We start from the raw sequence: 13,086 nt of genomic DNA on the forward strand, positions 1-13,086 counted from the left end.
ACATTGAGATGAATGGATTTTAATGAAGGCATTTGTGAGTTCATCAACTTTAGACTGTAAGTTGATTAAATAGAGTACTTCAATTTGTGAAAAGCAAAATGCAGTAGTGGTCTAAAGAGATTGTGAGCCCATGCACATACTGTAGATCATTAAGATGCCATTGATAGATAGAAAAAATAAACAGAGGTTAACAGAATGGATTGGAGAACACAGGAATAGGTATTTTGCCAAAGGGTTCAGAGTCAGAATCAGATTTATTATCGTGAAGTATGTCATGAAGTTTGTTATTTTGTGGCAGCAGTACAACGCAAGACATAAAAAAGTTACTTAAGTTACAATAAAAAGTAAAATTAGTAAATAGCGAAAAGAGGAATAATGAAGTTCATGGACTGTTCAGAAATCTGATGATAGAGGGGAAGAAGCTGTTCTTAAAACATTGAGTGTGCATCCTCATGCCCTGTAGCTCCTCCCTGATGGTAGCAATGCTAAGAGGGGTGTCCCAGATGGTGAGGGGTCTCTGTGATGGATCTGCCTTCTTTAGGCACTGCTTTTGAAGATGACAGACAAGAGAAAATCTGCAGGTGCTGGAAGTCGAAGCAACACACACAAAATGTTGGAGGAATTCAGCAGGCCAGCCAGCATCTTGGGAAAGATGTCAACGTTTCGGGCCAAAATCTTTGGGCAGAATTTTGTTATTTGTTTGCCAACATAATATGTAATTTTGGAGACTTAGTTTGTGCTTTAATACACTCACATTTGGCACCTTGGACACATTTCGTGGGTAATCATTGCTCATGATGGGCAATCTAACCAAGCCCGAATGGACAGCAGGGGAACAGAATTGATTTTTCCTCTCTGAATTAGAAAACAAGGATATGAATAAAATTGCAATTGCTGACTTATTTTGGTTCTTTCTCTCTGTACTTCCAAATACAAAGCTGAGCAACTTTGCAATCATAGTACTCCTCATATTGAAAATTTGATCAATGCAGAGCACAACAAACCATTTTTAAATTTGAGTTTAACATGTTGCAAATGCAAGGAATACTCTAAACACAGCCAGCTCATTCCATTATCCCAGACATTCTATCAGATCGGATTTTTTTTTTTGGTAAAAATTTCTTTTTTTTTTGTTTTTTGTTTGTTTTGTTTTTTCCCCCTCTTCATCCACAAAGGTTCAGAACTGACCAGAAGGATGTTTTCTTTTTTCTTTTTTTTTTAATTTTATCCTCAAATGGACTGCCCAGTCTCTCTTTTTTTGTGTTTTAGGTTAGGTTAGTGGGTTTTTTTTCTCTTTATTCATAAAATTTTCCAGTCTTTTTTTTCTATGATTTGCCAGGAGGAATTGTGGTCTCTTGTTTATAGCAATAGCTGAATATTACATGACTTTGACAGTATATATCCCTTTTGTACACTTTTTGCATTATGTGTTTGTTATAACTTCTCCTCTGATTTGTATCTTTTTTTGTTTAAAAAAACAATAAAAAGAATTGAAAATGAAAAAAGGAAATGAAGATTGGAAAGGTTCTCTTTAATGGAAATAATCTAAAAATTACAAACATTTGCCGCCACTGACTGGGTTTATTCTTGGAAATTACATCACTTACCCTCCTTACAAATGTCCCATTAAACCAAATGTCTGTTTCTCCTCTGACATTATTATAGCCAGTAAATAAAGCCATTTAAAGAAAGAGGAACAAAAACAATACTTTAAATATCCCTCTATATCATAGCCTAGATGTTGTTCATCGCTATGCTCAAGATAGCAAAATACTGTAAATACCAGAAGCTTAAATTTTTAAAAAATGTAATGCTGAAAACACTCAGCTCATCAGATAGCTTCTGTAAGAAGAGAGGCTATTAATATGAAACATTCGCTCAATTAAACTTCGTCCTTGTGATTTCAGCAGAGTTGTCAATGCAAACCATTCATGGGACATGGTTATCAGTGACCACACTTGGTCATCTCAATTGCCCTTGAATATTGTGGCTTGTTAGACTAGTTATGTCATGAGCAGCACAAACAGTAAAAGAAAAAGTCAACTTCCTTCCCAACAGTCAGGGCTTTATGTTGCTGTTCAGCATTTCCTTAGTCACCACTGTCATATATTGCAGAATTAAGGAACCAACAGTTGAAATTCTCAGATCTTCAACTTCAGAACCCTTGCCTGGTTTGTGCTTTCATAATTTTAAGTCATGTGAATGCTAACAAAGTAGTTTTGAACACAGGAGTTTCTGCAGATACTGAAAGACAAGAATGAAACACACAAAATGCGGGAGAAATTCAGCAGGTCAGGCAGCATCTATGGAGGAGAATAAACAGTCGATGTTTCTGGCCAAGACCCTTCATTGTTTTTTAAATAAATGTAGGAAAATAATATTTCTCTTTCATTGGTACTTCCTTGGAGGACAGATTCTTGCAGAAGAATGGAAAATGCGCAGAGGTCAGGATACGATAGACTCTTATCCTCACAATCTACCTCATTGTGACCTTGCACCTCACGCACTGCACTTTCTCTGTAACTGGAACACTTTGTTCTGCATCCTGTTATTGTTTTACCTCAATACACTGTGTAATAATCTGATCTGTACAAACGACATGCAGGCAACACGAGTGAATCTGCAGATGCTGGAAATAAATAAAAGTACAAAATGCTGGCAGAACTCAGCAGGCCAGACAGCATCTATGGGAGGAGGTAGTTTCAACGTTTTGGGCCGAAACCCTTCATCAGGAGGGCTTCCTTCAACTCCTGATGAAGGGTTTCGGCCCGAAACATCGTCACTACCTCCTCCCATAGATGCTGTCTGGCCTGCTGAGTTCTGCCAGCATTTTGTACTTTTATTTTTTTTAAACGATAAGCAGGACATGTTTTTCACTCTACCTCAGTGCATGTGACAATAACATACCAATTTCCAATTTATGGCAGAGTTATCTGAAAGAGTCGCCTACCACCCTTCACTTTTTCCCTTCCACAACTCTGTTTAGATGGTCATTCCAGAAGCATAAGTTCAATTTATCACCACACCCGAGGCCTCATACAACATCCATACCTGTGCTTTTCAAAAGGATCATTGGATAGTGATCACATAAAGGACTGCAGCTGGAACAACACACCTGAAATCCAGCCATTCGTAGGTAATAGAAGCAGAAGTCAGTCTTTTGACCCCCTGAGTTTCGCTCTAACACTCAGTCAATTTATGGCTGACCTTTTACCTGAGTGCCACTTTCTTGCATAATCACCTTATCCATTAACTCCCTCAATATTCAAAATCTGTCTTGAATACACTCAGCGACTAACTTCACAGACATTCCTATCCACTGAAAGAAGAAATTTCTGCTCATTTCAATCCTGTTTCAAGAGCTCATTTTTCATTCTTCTAAGCTCTAGAGCATATATGCCCATTCTGATTAATTACTCCTTATAAAATGAACTCCTTCAAGGTTCAATGTTTATTAAACTCCTCCTATCACAAGTACACATAGTGGCCACTTTATTAGGTACACCTGCACATTACTGCAAATATCTAATCAGGCAATCATGTGGCAGCAAGTCGATGCACAAAAGCAAGCAGACATGGTCAAGAGATTCAGTTGTTGTTCAGACCAAATATCAAGATGGGGAAGAAGTGTGATCTACGTGATTTTGGAATGATTGTTGGTGCCAGATGGGGTGGTTTGAGTATCTCAGAAACTGCTGATTTCCTGGGATTTTCACCCATAACAGTCTCTAGAGAATGGTGTGAAAAACAAAACAAAACACCCAGTGAGTGACAGTTCTGTGGGCAAAAATGCCTTGTTAATGAGAGAGGTGAGAGGAGAATGGCCAGACTGGTTCAAGCTGACAGGAAGGTGACAGTAACTCAAATAACCACACGTTACAACAGTGGTGTGTAGAAAGGCATCACTGTATGCACATGTTGAACATTGAAGTGGGTGGGCCACAGCAGAAGACCACACTGGATTCCACTTCTGCTCTGAGTGCAAGTGGTGTGGTACAATTTACTGTTTTTGTGTAGAGCTAAAGTGCAAAGGGGAAGACTACTGGAACTGAAATAACATTCTCCCTATAATATATAAATAACTTCTCCCTACAGATGCTGCCTGACCTGCTGTGTTCCACCAGCATTTTGAGTGTGTTGTTTTAAACTGAAATCACATGTTCACTCAACATGCTGATCTGGAAAACCATTCTTTATTCTGTACATTCCTTAATTTATCTCATTGGCTTGTCAGATCTATATGCTGATTCAAGTCCCCCACAAATATATTGTCATTATCATATGCATCTTTAATATTTGATTTATGCTATGACCTAGATTAGCACTGCAGTTTGGGAATCTTTACATAACCAGTGCGTTCTACACATTGCTGCTGTTCAACTCCAACCAAACTGATTCTACCTCTGTTCTCTGAGTTTAGAGTTTTAATCACTACTTCCTTTACCCAAACTTTATTGTTAGGGCAATCCCCTCCCCTCCACCATTTTGCCATCTCTTCTAAAAGTCAAGTGTGCAGAATCAGTCATTATGTAACCACATTTCTGTTCATTAGATCTTATCATTTTATTTATACCACTGACTCTTCTATCAAGTGTTACATTCAGAAAAAGAGGCTTCGATGTTGTCTTTTACAATTTTTCTCTGCACTAATTTAAGGTATACTCTGTCCCTCCCTCTGGTTATTGTTGTGCAGTTTCCTACCCTATGCCATCTCTTCGGCCCTTGTTAATTTCCTAAAATTCCCTTCACCAAAACTCTCCACCCACTACTTACTTTCAAACTTCACTTACAGCTGTAGGTATTTACTTTGCTAGGACACTGGTCCTAGTCCTACACAGGAGTAGCCAGTCCTAATGGAATCCTCTTCCTTCAGTTAGTATGCCAGTGTCCTATGGATTAAACACAAGAGATTCTGCAGATGCTGGACGTCCTTGAAGAGTCTTTGCTATAGATGCCGCCTGATCAGCATTTTCTGTGTGTTCTTATGGATTAAGATTTATTTCTCCCAAACCAATCTTTCAGCTAGATTTTCAACTTAATGACTCTATGCCAATTTATTTATGGATTAGACAAAAATTCTGAAATTGTAAACTTTGTGGTGGATGTCGTATACTTGGATTTCCAGAAGGTGTTCAATAAGGTGCTGCACAAGAGACTTGTAAAAAAGATGTGGATGCATGAAGTTGGAGGAAGTGTATTGGCATGGACAGTGGATTGGTTAACCAATAGAAGGCAGAGAGTTGGTATAAATGGGTGTTTCTCCAGTTGGCAGTCAGTGGTGAGTGGGGTGCCACAGGGGTTGGTGCTGGGCCTGCAGCTGTTTACCATTTACATTGATGATTTGGAAGAGGGGACTGAGTGTAGTGTAGCAAAATTTACTGATGACACTAAACTGAGTGGAAAAGCAAATTGTACAGAGGATGTGGAGAGTCTGCAGAGGGATATAGATAGGTTAAGTGAGTGGGCCAAGGTCTGGCAGATGGAATACAATGTTGGTAAATGTGAGATCATCCACTTTGGAAGGAATAATAGAAGAGCAGATTATTATTTAAATGGTGAAAGACTGCAGCATGCTGTTGTGCAGAGGGACTTGGGAGTGCTTGTTCATGAATCACAAGAAGTCGGCTTGCAGGTACAACAGGTTATTAAGAAGGCAAATGGAATATTGGCCTTCATTGCTAGAGAGATTGAATTCAAGAGCAGGGAGGTCATGCTGCAACTATACAGGGTACTGGTGAGGTCGCACCTGGAGTACTGCGTGCAGTTCTGGTCTCCATACTTGAGGAAGGATATACTGGCTTTGGAGGCAGTGCAGAGGAGGCTCACCAGGTTGATTCCAGAGATGAAGGGGTTAACCTATGAGGAGAGATTGAGTCGCCTGAGACTATACTCTCTGGGATTCAGAAGAATGAGAGGGAATCTTATAGAAACATACAAAATTTTGAAAGGGATAGATAAGATAGAAGTAGGAAAGTTGTTTCCATTGGTAGTTGAGAGTAGAACTAGGGGACATTGCCTCAAGATTCAGGGGAGAAGATTTAGGACGGAGATGAGAAGCTGTTTTTCCCAGAGAGTGGTGAATCTGTGGAATTCTCTGCCCAGGAAAGCTGTTGAGGCTTCTTCACTAAATATATTTAAAATGCAGTTAGATAGATTTTTACATAGTAGGAGATTTAAGGGTTATGGGGAAAAGGCAGGTAGATGGAGCTGAGTTTACGGACAGATCAGCCATGATCTTATTGAATGGTGGGGTAGGTTTGATGGGCCGGATGTCCTACTCCTGCTCCTATTTCTTATGTTCTTATGCTTTAACTTGGATCCTTGCTATTCACATTCTTTCAGCAGAACTTCCTTTTTGTTCCTTCTGAGGCCTTAGTTCTCATATGGACAATGTGTTTTTCCCTCCCATTCCAAACTCCTCTCCAGCTCCAACGTGGCTGTTTCACATCTTGGTTCTATCCTCAAGGGAATACATCTATTCAAAATGATCTGTCCTCATGTTAATGATTCTATCTACAGTGAAAGCACTCTCGCTACTGAGCTTAACACCTGGATGATATTTCCCTCTCAAACCTGTCTATGACATAAGTAATCATGGTCTTTCCCTAACCATGATATCTCTTGACAATTTTTTTCTACTGAAGCAGTCTCAAATTTACTTTACTCAAAATTAGATGATCGGATTGTAATTATGTTGATATGGACCGTGCATGTGGAGAACCACATTTCTCTATATTACATCAAAGTTTCCATTTGACAGATTTAAATAGCTTTGAAGCGTTAAATAGTTTGGAGCATTCAGAGATGTAATATGAATCAGTTGTTGCATTTTCTAGAAAATATCAAACAATCAGAAACTAGTGATATGTGTATTTTCAACAAATTTAACCAAGAAATATTGCGTCAGTTTAATAAAACAAAAGGGTAAAGGAACCATATCCAAATAACAGATAAGTGTTATTGTTAAACAAAATTACATAAAGACTGTACAATAAAAAGAAAATTACCATGCAACACTTTCCGAATGTAAATGAGACAGATGGTGCTAATTTCCCCAGTGAGAGACATGATGGCCAAACTAAAAGCAGACTTGAGAAGGTGAAATCAATAGCGTCAACTGTCACCCCATCCTTTTTACTACTTTTACAAGTCAGTCAGTAGGTCAAGTGAAAATTATAATCATCTGCTTTGAAAGCTGCCTTTTTCCTGTAAGATGATGGGCAGGAAGCAGCTGTCTGCTATAGCTGAAGATGTTATTTCACTTTTGGATACAAGTGTGACACTGAAAAGTTCCACAGCTTGACAGGACTATCTTTATATAAGACAGAGGAGCAGAAATAAACCATTCAGCCCATCAAGACTGCTCTGCCTTTTCATCATGGCCGATTTATTTTCTCTCTCAACCTAATTCTCCCGGTTTCTCCCCATAACCTTTGCTGCCCAGACTAATCAACAACCTATCAATCCCCACTTTAAATACACTCAATGACTTGGCCTCACAGCCATCTGTGGCAATGAATTCCACAGATTCACCACCCTCTGGTTGAAGAAATTCCTCCTAATCTCTGTTCTGAGAGGACATTCACTTATTCTGGAGCTGTACCCTCTGGTCCTCGACTACCCCACTATAGGAAACATCTTCTCCACATCCACTCTATCAAGGCCTTTCAATATTCGATAGGTTTATAGAACACAGAAACCTACAGCACATTACAGGTCCTTCAGCCCACAATGTTGTGCCAACCATGTAACCTACTCTAGAAGCTGCCTAGAATTTCCCTATCGCACAGCCCTCTATTTTTCTAAGCTCCATGTACCTATCTACGAGTCTCTTAAAAGACCCTATTGTATCCGCCTCCACCACCTTCGCTGGCAGTGCATTCCATGCACCCACCACTCTCTGTGTGAAAAACCTATCTCTGATGCCCCTTGTACCTACTTCCAAGCACCTTAAAACTATATCCCCTCAAGGTTCCAATCCTCCTGCCCCTTTTGTTAATGCAAAGATCATCTCCAGAGGCTCAGCAATCTCCTCCCTTCCTTCCCACAGTAGTCTGGGGGAAAATCTCATCCAGTCCCAGCGACTTATCTAACCTAATACCTTTCAAAAGCTCCTGCACATCCTCTTCCTGAATGTCTATACCCTCAAGCATTTCAGTCTGCTGTAAGTCATCCTCACAATTGCCAAGGTCCTTTTCACTGGTGAATACTGAAGCAAAGTATTCATTAAGTACCTCTGCTATCTCCTCTAGTTCCATACACACTTTTCCACCGTCACACTCGATTGGTCCTATTCTCTCACATCTTATCTTCTTGCTCTTCATATACAGTGGCATACAAAAGTTTGGGCACCCCAGTCAAAATTTCTGTTACTGTGAATAGTTAAGAGAGTAGAAGATGAACTGATCTCCAAAAGTTATAAAGTTAAAGATGAAACATTCTTTTCAACATTTTAAGCAAGATTAGTGTATTATTTTTGTTTTGTACAATTTTAGAGTGGGAAAAAAAGGAAAGGAGCACCATGCAAAAGTTTGGGCACCTCAAGAGATTTGAGCTCTCAGATAACTTTTACCGAGGTCTCAGACCTTAATTAGCTTGCTAGGACTATGGCTTGTTCACAGTCATCGTTAGGAAAGGCCAGGCAATGCAAATTTCAAAGTTTTATAAATACCCTGACCCCTCAAACCTTATCCCAACAATCAGCAGCCATGGGCTCCTCTAAAAAGTTGCCTAGCACTTTGAAAATTAAAATAAATGATTCCCACAAAGCAGGAGAAGGCTATAAGAAGATAGAAAATATTTTCAGGTAGCTGTTTCCTCAGTTCGTAGTGTAATTACAAACAGGCACAGCGGAGGTCAAATTGAGGTCTGGAAGACCAAGAAAACCTTCCAAGAGAACTGCTCGTAGGATTGCTAGAAAGGCAAATCAAAACCCCTGTTTGACTGAAAAAGACCTTCAGGAAGATTTAGCAGACTCTGGAGTGGTGGTGCACTGTTCTACTGTGCAGTGATACCTGCACAAATATGACCTTCATGGAAGAGTCATCAGAAGAAAACCTTTCCTGCGTCTTCACCACAAAATTCAGCATCAGAAGTTTGCAAAGGAACATCTAAACAAGTCTGATGTATTTTGGAAACAAGTCCTGTGGACTGATGAATTTAAAATAGAACTTTTTGGTCACAATGAGCAAAGGTATGTTTGGAGAAAAAAGGGTGCAGAATTTCATGAAAAGAACACCTCTCCAACTGTTAAGCACGGGGGTGGATCGATCATGCTTTGGGCTGATATTGCAGCCAGTGGCACGGGGAACATTTCACTGGTAAAGGGAAGAATTAATTCAATTAAATACAGTAACAGCAAATTATGGAAACAAACATCACACCGTCTGTAAAAAAGCTGAAGATGAAAAGAGGATGGCTTCTACAATAGGATAATGATCCTAAACACACCTCAAAATCCACAATGGACTACCTCAAGAGGTGCAAGCTAAAGGTTTTGCCATGGCCCTCACAGTCCCCGACCTAAACATTATTGAAAATCTGTGGATAGACCTCAAAAGAGCAGTGCATGCAAGACGGCCCTAGAATCTCACAGAACTAGAAACCTTTTGCAAGGAAGAATGGGCAAAAATCCCCCAAACAAGAATTGAAAGACTCTTAACTGGCTACAGAAAGCATTTACAAGCTGCGATACTTGCCAAAGGGGGTGCTACTAAGTACTGACCATGCAAGGTGCCCAAATTTTTGCTTTGGGCCCTTTTACTTTTTTGTTATTTTCAAACTGTAAAAGATGGAAATAAAAAAGTATTCTTGCTTAAAATATTAAAGAAATGTGTCATCTTTAACTTTATGCCTTTTGGAAATCAGATCATCTTTTACTTGCTTAGCTATTCACAGTGACAGAAATTTTGACTAGGGCTGCCCAAACCTTTGCATGCCATTGTACTTGTAGAATGCCTTGGGGTTTTCCTTAATCCTGGTCTTCTCATGGCCCCTTCTAGCTCTCTTAATATCAATCTTGATCTCCTTCCTGGAACCCTTGTAATTTTCTAGAGCTCTAACTGTATCTAGTTTTTTTTTTGAACCTTTCGTAAGCTTTTCTTTTCTTCTTAACTATATTTTCTACAGCCTTCATACACTATGGTTCTTTTACCCTACCATCTTTTCCCTGCCTCAATGGAACATACCTATGCAGAACTCCATGCAAATGTTCCCTGAACATTTGCCACATTTCTGCCATGCATTTCCCTGAGAACATCTGCTCCCAATTTATGTTCCCAAGTTCCTGCCCAATAGTGTCATATTTCCCCCTAGCCCAATTAAATGTTTTCCCAAATTGTCTGTTCCTATCCCTCTCCAGCGCTATGGTGAAGGAGATAGAATTGTGGTCACTACCTCCAAAATACTCTCCCACCGAGAGATCTGACACCTGGCCAGGTTCATTTGTCAATACCAGATCAAGTACAGCCTCTCCTCTAGTTGGCCTATCTACATATTGTGTCAGGTAACCTTCCTGAACACACCTAACAAACTCCAACCCATCTAAACCCCTTGCTCTAAGGAGATGCCAGTCAATATTAGGAAAGTTAAAATCTCCCATCACGACTCTATTACTGTCGCACCGTTCCAGAATCTGCCTCCCTATCTGCTCCTCGATGTCTCTGTTACTATTGGGAGGTCTATAAAAAACACCCAGTAGAGTTATTGTCCCCCTCCTGTTTCTGACTTCCACCCACAGAGACTCAATAGACAATCTCTCCATGACTTCCACCTTTTCTGCAGCTGTGACACTATCCCTGATTAGCAGTGCAACTCCCCCACCTCTTTTGCCTCCCTCTCTGTTCTTTTTGAAACACTGAAAGCCCAGCATACTCAGCAGCCATTCCGGCCCCTGAGTCATCCAAGTCTCTGTAACAGTCACAATGTCACAGTTCCACAAATTGATCCACGCCCTAAGTTCATCAGTCTTGCTCATTATACTCCTTGCATTAAAATGTGGTTTCAGTAAAGTCACCCCTTATTTTGTTCTGAATTCTAGTGAATACAGGCCCAGAGCCATCATTAACTATTTCATTCCTGGAATCATTCTCATGAACCTGCTCTGGACCCTCTCCAATGCCGGCACATCCTTTCTTATGTAAGAGGCTGAAAACTGCTCACAATACTCCAAGTGCAGTCTGACCAATGCCTTAGGAAGTCTCAAGGGAGGGTTGGGGAAGTGTTTAGTCCTACATGAGAAGTTGTCTATGGATTTCCACAATCCATGTTGAAGACACCCATTAGATGGCAGGATCCTGTTGGATATCAACACAGAATTCCATTGTTCCATTCACTGGCATTGTCTGGAGCCGAGTTTGAACTGGTATCTTCAGATACTATTGTTAACGTAGTATTATATTTAGCAAGAAAATAGAAGGAAGCCATTTGGCTCATCAAGTCTATGTAAACCCTCAGAATAATCTCATCAGAATCAATACCCCCATTTCCTTATACCTTATTTTCTCACACACTCCCATCAACCTCTGCTTCTCCTGCCAAATACCTGCACTGGGGCAACTAACCCGAACGAGCAGATCTTCGAGACATGGGAGGAGACAACAGCACTAGAGGAAATCTGCGTGGTCTGTCTATATGGAATTTGCACACGGGGAGCAAGTGCAACAGCAGCCAAGGTTGGGAATTTGGCCAGGTCAGTGACTAATTCCTCATGGCACTTCAGAATAACTGCATCGTGAAGAAAGGAGCAAGTGAGTCATTTGATCTGCTAGTAGTTTCATGAAATTCTCATGATGACATCAGAATAATTAAACCCAGAACACACCGCATTTTTTTTCCGGAATATTTTAAACATCTGAGGAGATCAATAGATAACATAGTTATTTTTTAAAATAACTTTTATGCAGATTTTAATTAAACAAACATATACCCAAGCTAACAGCATCAGTTTATTTTGAATTCAAAAATAAACTTTATTCACTATTTTCCTACCTGGCACTCCCTGCACTTTACGGTGCAGGTCCTGAGATTGATAAAAGTTGTTTAGAGAGGAAAACAAACATTTCCTTACATCAGGTGAGCTCTCCCATTTCAGACATCCTGCGGTCTTCAAACAAGTACATGCAAAAATTATCTTCATGGCATTTTTTGCACAAACAAAACTGGGGAACAGAACTACAAATTAAACTCTTCCAACTACGCTTCCCCTTTTAATAAAACAAACTTAAATAAATCTTTCTTCACTCAGCTTCACTGCCAAGTTGAAAAGCCCTTTACTTATAACACAGTTTCCATATCTTTTAAAAAAAATTCCACAGGCTTGTGAGGTGTATTCCAATGGAGTAGCTCGAAGCCCTGAATCTCCTGATCTGCCTGGAATAGGAAGAGAAGGCAGCCTTTGTTCAGTGCCTTTGACTCTCCTGAGTTCCAGGCCTTGGCTTCAGCCAGCCACCTCCTCCCCCTCCACTCTCCTTTACAGAGGTTTCCAGGGATGATTCTCACACCCTCTCAAATATGCAACCCAGACCAGTATGATATTGTGTGGGCAGTTTTACTTGCTTCAAGCCATTTTAACAAGTTATTTCCAAAACTGCAATTTATTGCATTGCTAATTCAGAACTAATATCTAACAATCATTGCCTTTCATTCCGCTTTCTTTTACAGTGAAGCTAATTTTGAGTTTAATTAATACTTCAAGCCTAGACACGTACACTTTGCTTTCACTGTTCATCTAACTTCCTTCGAAGAATAGGAGCATGCTTTCAAAGCTACAAAGTATAGTCCTTAAAATCTCTGTGTATTCCAAGATAAAACTCTTTTAACAATGCAGCTCCAGAGACCTGGGTTTAATCCTGATCTCTGATGCTGTCTGTGTGGAGTTTTCACATGCTTTGTGGGTTTTGTTAGAACATAAGAAATAGGAGCAGGAGTCAGCCATCTGGCCCATCGATCCTGCTCCGCCATTCAATAAGACCATGGCTGATCTGGCCATGAACTCATCTCCACCTACCTGCCTTTTCCCCATAAGCCTCAATTCCTCTGTAACTTCTGATTTCCTCCCATGTCCCAAAGATGTGTCAGTTAGGAAGT

The sequence above is a fragment of the Hypanus sabinus genome, chromosome X2, assembly GCF_030144855.1.
Source record: "Hypanus sabinus isolate sHypSab1 chromosome X2, sHypSab1.hap1, whole genome shotgun sequence".
NCBI classification, from domain to species: domain Eukaryota; kingdom Metazoa; phylum Chordata; class Chondrichthyes; order Myliobatiformes; family Dasyatidae; genus Hypanus; species Hypanus sabinus.